We start from the raw sequence: 8,426 nt of genomic DNA on the forward strand, positions 1-8,426 counted from the left end.
TCCTGTTTTAGATGGCTCAAGTAATGGAGCTTCCCCCCGTTCCTTTGCTTCCTTGAGAAATAGCTCACTGCTAGGGAATTTGTCCTGACAGTCAGTCTACTTTTTTTTTTATGCTCAGATCCACTAACCTACGTGATTAGGACTATCAGCAGATACAGAGAGTGTGATTCCACTCCATAAATAGCCCAGTGCCTACTCTGCATAAAAGACAGTTAAAAAGAATGATTTCTGAAGAGAAAAAAATGTTCAATTTAGTAATTGATTTTTTTTTAATATACTTCAAAAATACTAGCTAAGACGATGAGTCACCGGCAACAGCTTCAGCAACGCAGGTTTCAGAGAGTTTCAGTAGCAAACCAGGAAGAGTTGCTGGAAAGTTAGCTTAGAAATTAAAGTTTCACAGTCCATTCCATCTAAATTATTCACTGGGACACACAACTATAAATGTGAATGATAACACTGTGAATGATTGAGGGTTTCTAATGGGCACAGCTTAAAAGGAAACATTTAATGAAGCTGAACCACTGTGAGACTAATTTAATGTGTTTGAAAAGGTTCTAATATTTGACCCCAACCCTCTTGTCACTTTGTAAGTTAACACCTGCTGCCAAAACTGGTGAGAGCTTGAGAGGGCATTCATGCCTCTTGCTGGTTACTAAAAGAGACCACATTAAACCCTTTCATGGCAGAAGCCATCTTCCTCCCAAGTCCAGGCTGAGTGTCAGCAGTTGTGTTTCAGGAAGCTTTGAGTCAGTCTACTTAACACATCTTTAACTGAATCACCCAGAGCAATGTCTCAGTCAGATACGAGCCTTTATTAAGGACTGCTTTCTGCTCCCACTGACTAAAATGGGGAAAAAGACTGGGCTCTGAAGTGGTACAGACTAGCCCTTTAAGGCTGTCAAGGGAAACTTGCAGGTCCATCACCATGCCATTCTAGGGTTTTACTCCTGGCATAGGGTTGTGGGTCAGTGAATGCATGTATTCAGAGAGAGGAAATAGTTGTGATGAGTCTGCTAAGCAGGAGACTACAACTCCCATCAACCCCCTTCCCACTGCACAGCCCCTTCCCCCTGGCCAGATAAGGGAGAGGGAGTCCCGAACCAGTAATTGGCCAGGCTCTATTAGGAAGCAGCAGGCTTATGGCAAGCCAGGAGCTGAAGAGAAACTGGATGCAGAGAGGAACCCCTAGGAACCGCATGTGGGACAGGCCGTGAGCGCCAGATGTTATAGCTGGGTGCAGGTCTGTGTGGGACTTATGGGAGAGCAGCAACAGCGGGGCAGGGAGCCAGTGCAGAGGAGTCTCAATGAGAGGCACTAACAGAGCCTGGCATGGAAACCTGCAAGCTCGTATTTGCTTGAAAAAGAGACTGGAGAGGGCATCCCAGGTATTAGGTCTGAAGGGCCCCGACTCTCAACTGGGCTGTCCCAAACAGGAACTGCTTTTGCTCACTTTGAACTGTACCTGTTTAAGCCTCTGTACCTAGGGTATCTGCAACCTTTCCCTTTCCTGCAAGCCCTAGTAAAATCCCCTTTCCCCTAGCCATATGTCTGGGTTCTTATTGGGACCAACCAGGGCTAGCCCCTTCAAGGCCTAGCTACTGAAGTGCCTACAATGTTTTTTTTTTCTGAGTGATGGTACACCTGGCATGCTACCATGCTAGAGGTTTGGTGTACTCCAGCACTGAATATCCCTATTAATTACATGATTTTGGGGAGTTAATGGGTAGTTTTAGAAGAAACCCCAGGTTGCTGCCTTTGTTCAAGGCCTGAGACTGGAACTCCCAGTTGAAGGATGGGCAAGAACACTCCTCTTCCTCTGTATGCAGGGGCTGCTGAGAAATGTAGTTCCAGTGTAGCCACAGTTGTAGTTTAGAACCCCAAAAAACATGCTGGGAAGGGGGTGGGGCATTTAAGTAGCTTTCTTAGTTTATAAACCAGAAAGGTTGAGATTATTCCAGAAAAAGAGAAGCCAGCTCTGCCTGTTTAAGGGACTTTCCCTCCCCCCAAGTTCTTAAAAAATAAATCCATGGGAGGGGAAGCTTGTTTTAGACCGTGACACTTTGTGGGGAATCAGATTTACAGGAGGGGAAAAAAGAATTCCTAGGAGGGGCAGTTGGTTTTTTTGACACTTTGAATCATCAGCATTGCCTGCTTTCATGTTATTTGATGCATTTCTTAAAGGCCCATCTCCTGGAGTCGAATTATTTTGTTAGGGTTACCATACGTCCAGATTTTCCCGGACATGTCCGGCTTTTTGGGCTCCAAATCCCCGTCCGGGGGGAAATCCCCAAAAGCCGGACATGTCCGGGAAAATCGGGACATGCGGGGCCAGCGGTGCTGGGCCGGGGGCGCCGAGGGCCGGGGGGTGCTGAGCGGGCTGGGGGTGCTCGGCCAGGAGCCCGGGGACCGGCGGGTGCTGGGCGGGCCGGCAGTGCTCGGCCGGGCCCGGGGCCGGCACCCCAGGGCCAGAGCCGACCCAGGCTGGAGATGCTGGGGGGGCCAGACTGGGCTGCGCCTCCTCCCCCACACCCTCCTTACCTGCTTCAGGCTTCCCGCGAATCAAATGTTTGCGGGAAGCAGGGGAGGGGGTGGAGTTGGGGCGGGGACTTTGGGGAAGGGGCGGAGTTGGGGCATGGGCGGGGCCGGGGCCCCGTGGAGTGTCCTCCTTTTGGAGGCTCAAAATATGGTAACCCTAATTTTGTGAGAATCTCAGCTTTCATTTAAAAAAAAAAAAAAAAAAGTAAATTTCTAGCCTTCATAGTTGTGGAGAAAAGCTTGGAATGTGACCCTGACTACATCCTCAAGGCTTAGAAACCAGAAAAAAATACAAGGGACCCAGAATGCATTATTTTTTTTTGAGGCTTGACTCATTGTTTTTGAATGGTAGGGGCTTGTGTTATTGACTCAATTGCTCTGGCAGAATCTGTGCTACCAGAAGACAGACATGGAAAACAAACCCCAAAGGAGGAGAAGCTTGCTTTGTTTGACCAGAACCCCTCAGGTGCTTTGGTCCCTTGATTGCTTTGGCCTGCAACAGGCCCCAACATACAAATTATTTACATGGCTCATCATTTACAACTGAGCTGCAGATGCATCTCAAGTGAAATATGTCTGCTGTTTTACAGCATCCAGAACACCAGACGGCAATTCAGGAAGTAAAGGAGAATACTATATCCAACTGAAATTGCAGGTTCAATTTTATGTAAAGAAACCTAGGCTACCTGAGTTAGACTTTGGCCAGGGACTCTGGGGCTAATTCCTCTAGTCTTTGGAAAAGTGCCATGGGAACTTTAATACCACACCTGGGGAGAGGGGGCTTTGGTTGTATTTCTCCTCCAAAAGTTTACACCTCCTACCACCTGTCTCTGGTTGGCTAAATTCTACTGCAGGTAACATTCAGAGTCAGAGGGAAGGGTGAAATCTAATGAACCACTAGAACTACTTTCTGCAGCATCTATGATTCCTAGGAGGTCCCCCCTCCAAATAGTAACCCAGCTTGACACTGCTTACACTGTGAGAGTGGGCATAATGACAAGCTGGGATGCTATGTCTTACTAGCCCTGAGAATTTTTTCCCCCATAAATTTCCAGTGTGCTCAACATCCCAAAGCCAATTCCTATCCAATATTCAATCTCAGTCTTCGATCGCATCCTGTGGATATTACATATTCTAAATAGGAAACAGCAGAAGGTTCATTCAAAGGGGAATTTCACACAGGAGCAAACTTAAAAAATAGATAAACATTCACACCAAAAAGCAATTTACCTTTCCAGCTGTTCTTTTTATTCCCCTTCCTCTTACTTCAAGGGATGCTGTGAAGTTCAAAATCAGACATTTGATATATATTCCCTGACCAAACAAACAAACCAAAACCAACAACATAAAGATGAAGTTAAGGTTGAAAGTACATGCCAGTAATTTAAAGGTATAAAACTTTACAGGGATGTTGTAGTTATCCCTAAAACAAGCATTTCAATCTCAGGAAATTCAGAACTAAGGTTAAACTGGAAAGAAACCCAAGCCTGGTAAGGTATGGAATGACACATTAAATGCATCCAAATAACCGTAACAACGTCTTGTAGTGACCATGCAATAAATATACAATAATGATACAACAGATTCTTAAAGACACAGTCAGGGTTTCTCCCACTCCCATATTTTCCCTTTAATTTTTTTTTTAAGAGAAGATTGAAAAATCAGAAATTCCATGATGTGGCATTATATTGACACCCACGTGGGTCATCAGCAGGGTTGGGACCTTTAGGTCCAGAGCACAGACCTGTGCTACTTGAGCAAAAGGAAGTAGTAAGCTATTAGCCTCTATGTGGACCAGCCGCTAAAGGGAGATGGCACATGCTAAAGCTGGTCAGGAAATGTGTTTTTTCTGTGGGAAAAAAAAATCAGTTTTCTTTCCCCATTGTATTGACAATTTTATTTGTAATGTGTTTTTTTTTTTAATGTGTAATTGAAAAACTGATTTTTTTAAAAAAGTTTTTGGCAGCCAAAACCTGCAAAATTATCCAAAATGCAGTTTAAAATGGCCATTACTGAGGAAATTTCCATTTCAGCAAAAAAGCAGAATATTTTCAGCCAGCTCTAATGCACATTTAGACAATGGGCTACACACCTATTTGCTGTACAGCAGAGGAACGTTGGGACTCAGGAACATTGGGTCGAGTGCAGGTTTTGGAGGGGATGGCTTAGTAGTTATGAACAGCACAGCACAGCATGTAGATTTGGCATTTTAACCTGGGGAAAACAGCAAATTTCCCCCTCACCTCTTTCTGTGAAACCAATGGACTGTTTTGTCTGAAATTTAAAATAATGAAATAAATAAATTCAGCCAGCCTCAAGCAGACACCCAGCTGGGAAAATTTCAGCCCAAACAGTTTAAGTTTGGCAAAGTTATAACTTAAGCGATTAAAAAAAGGGGTTTATAATGGGAAGTATTGGGCAACCTGAATAGGTGGTGCTACCAGCTCTGTCTATCATACTTGACATCAGGTACAGCTACACTGAAGCTGGAGGTGTAGATGTACTTGCAGTGGGGGTGGCAGCATGGCCTAGCTGCCCCCATACATTCCTGTGCAAGATCCTAGGGACGTACTCAGGCAGCTTGCCCAGGCATGTGCTAGTTTGTTCAAAGCTAGTGTGTACATCTATCTGAGTTGGAAAATACACCTGAAGCTACAGTGTAGACATACCCACTGTGTCCCATTGGCATCACAGTCTAATCTGCACTGAGTCATAGGCTACTAGGGGAGATCTCCCCTCCTTCCAATCAATCCCTGCAATCAAACAAGATAAACTGTTGTGTCTTCAAGAGAACAATACTGTCAGCAAATTACTAAACAAAACCAGAGACAAGTGTTAAATCTATCCATGCGGCTTTTCATAGCTGATCACTTTTAGGCAACATTGGGAAAGTTTTTTCTTCAAAAATGGCTTCCATTTAAATTTTAGTACCTAATAAATAGCCTGACCTGTACCTCAGCTCTGTAATGAAGCAGATGGAAGCTGTTCAGAGTGTCAGCTCTTGGAAATTTGTGGTCATGGTATCAGGAGTAACATGTCCCTCCTGCCCTCTAGCTCTGATTCTTTGGAGGAGTGAGTGGGTGAGTGACTGATCTGTCTGAGCGGTGTGAATGAGCGATTTGTGGGATGGAAAACCCTGGGGAGAGGGAGCCGCAAGAAGGAAAAGGATGCTGTGTTTGCAGCAGTGCACAGGAAGGAAGGGACTCTGGGACAGGAGGGTGAATGAACTGTGGAGAAAGGGGACCCTGCCATTGTGTGTGAAAGCTCTGTAGAAAAGCAAGAGCCTGGGATGGGTAAGTAACTAACTATAAGGGGCAGGAGTGGGTAACCTCAATTATGTGAATGATCCTGGGGAGGGATGATAGAGGCTCTGGGCTGTGGGGGTGGTGAGCCTGGGAGAGGGATGAGGGCTTGGATATGTAATGACCTGACCCCAGTAGAGGGGCAAAAGGGAGGTGCATGGGCAATGGGGGTGTTGACCCTGGCATCTGTGGGGTGGTGATCCCAGGGCATATGACCCAGCAGAGAGGTGGAGGGGATCCTAGAGGATGTGGGGCAATGGGATCCCAGGGTGTGTGGGGTGACATAGGAATAAAGCTTGCCAGGATGTGTGGGATGGTGACCCCAGCATAGATGTGGAGGGGATTCTGTGGAGTGTAGGGCAGTGATCCCTGGCTGTGCGAAGTAGAGATCCCAAAGCGTGTTTGGGGTGACCCTGGCAAAAGGGTGATGGTGGATATTGGGCTTTGTGGGTGACGCTTGTCATTTGGGGCATTTTGTAGGCCAGTGAGAAGCAGTTGTACGACATATCGTTTCTATTCATTTTCTCTGTGTGAATTAAAGAGTCTGCAGCTCTTGTGCCATAAATCCCACGACGGGTCTCTAACCCTGAAAAGGAAGTTATCTGCTGAATCAAGGCTTCTGCACTGAAACTTCCAGGCAAGTCAGAGAGCAGCATGACCCCTCTCGTTAAAATGGCCTGCCAACTCTGAGCAGCCAATTGAAAAAGAAACATCAAGATAGAGTGATACTCAACCCACAGTCAGATAGGAGAGTCTCAGAAAGTCATTTCCCTCAAAGGCCTCTGCTCCCAGGGCTCTGACTTGTTCTGGCTCAGCTCCAGGACCTCTCATTAATGCTACATGCAGTGCAAGCTGGCTATCTAGGAAGACTCCTATCATATCCTATTCAAAGTACCCCAAAGTAATACGAATGGCATTAGTTCAGTTACTTACTATGCTAATATTCTCATCATAAGCACTGAACTCAGCAGCCTTCTGTGGTGATTCTTACTTCTTTACTCCATGCAAAGTTCAGGTCATGTCTGCTGGACCTGCTGGTTACAGAATAGTGATTAAAGCTGAAAGAAGCTGATCCTCTCTTCTAAAACTCACTGCTCAAAGTGGGATCAAGTAAGCAGGGGAGCTCCTGGGAGGCTGCAGCGCTGGGCTGAGCCAGGAAGGGACTCTTGCAATGCTCAAGGGCAGGTCTGCCCTGAGGGAAAACTGCTCAGGGTGATATAGGGAAATAGGGGAGCATCTGTGATGGTGCAGGGCAGGTCTCAGCTGGAAACGTCTGCTCAGAATCACATATGAAGTGTTCCCTTCCCTTTTATTTCCCACTTGCTTTCATACTGACCCTGTTTCCTTCTTGCAGAAGTTCTGTCATAGCCTTTCTGTTCAGGTCAAGCAACAAGAAACATCCTTCTCTTAAAATTCAGTAGAAGTGTCAGGGCTCAGCTCCTGCTGGAATAATAAGTGACAGACACACATCTTAAACAAGTTGTATTGTTTCTGGAGCTGCACCAATGGCATGCACAACTATAAAGAGAGCTAAAAGTGTGGGATATACATAGACTGTATTATAGTATAATGAAATGGTGAGAATGTATGTGCACCACTTCCCTCTGCTGGATAGACTCAGAGTTGCTCCACTGTGTGCCACTGGCTCTGTACTGCTCACAGCTCATGGGGATTCTCCTTGGGCTCAAGTGGAAAGGAACTTGTGCTTTTGCTTTCAGAACATCTTAGTTCTATCCCTACTGCTTTCTTGAGCTTCTGAGTGGCCATTGTATGTATCATAATGACAAGTACCATGGAGTTCCCAGACAGCCACAAAATTGTTATAACATTAAAGGTCATTATTCATGCACAGAGACTGAATTGAGCTAAATGGTGTATTATTTCAGCCTCATGAAAATTACACAGCAGCATTTCCCATCATCACTGATTGACTCTCATCATTTTAGTCCTCTTTTGCAGAGCTTGGCACCAGGCATTTAATTAGGGATCTTTCTAACCCCAAAGGTCTATGTTAAATGGGGCTAGGTCTCCCTGAAGCAAGAGCATATTGCCTTGCATTGAGATGTGGGGGACACCCAGGTGTGTGGGATTGTGACATAGACACACAGATTGGATTCCATGCACTCTTTTATAATAAAAAGACAGAAAATCAACAGCCTTCTGGACAAAAAGAATGGGCCAGATCCTCAATGGATATCTCGGCCTAGCTCTAGTGACATTGATGGAGCGTAGCTGATTGATGGCAGCTGAGGATCTGGCCCAGCTAATAGTTGTATATAACAAATCAAAGCATTGCTGTAGCCCTTCACCTGAAAGGCTGGGCCCGCCCCATCGCTGCTGTGCTATCCCTTGTTTGTGTTGGGCCTGGATCTTCCTTCATGTCATTGCTCCTTTGAAGCTAATGCAGTCACCCCAGTGTAAAACAGTGGGAGGAGAGACTCGGGTTTGTGTTAAATGTAAAACCTGATCTTGCAACTCTTGCCTTTGGGAATAATCCCATGGGCCTACTCACATGAAAGGCCTGATTCGCTACTGCCTGGCACCTTGTGTAGTTACTTACACCTGTGCATAGTGGGTATAAATGAC

This window comes from Trachemys scripta, chromosome 3 (assembly GCF_013100865.1).
Source record: "Trachemys scripta elegans isolate TJP31775 chromosome 3, CAS_Tse_1.0, whole genome shotgun sequence".
NCBI lineage: Eukaryota > Metazoa > Chordata > Testudines > Emydidae > Trachemys > Trachemys scripta.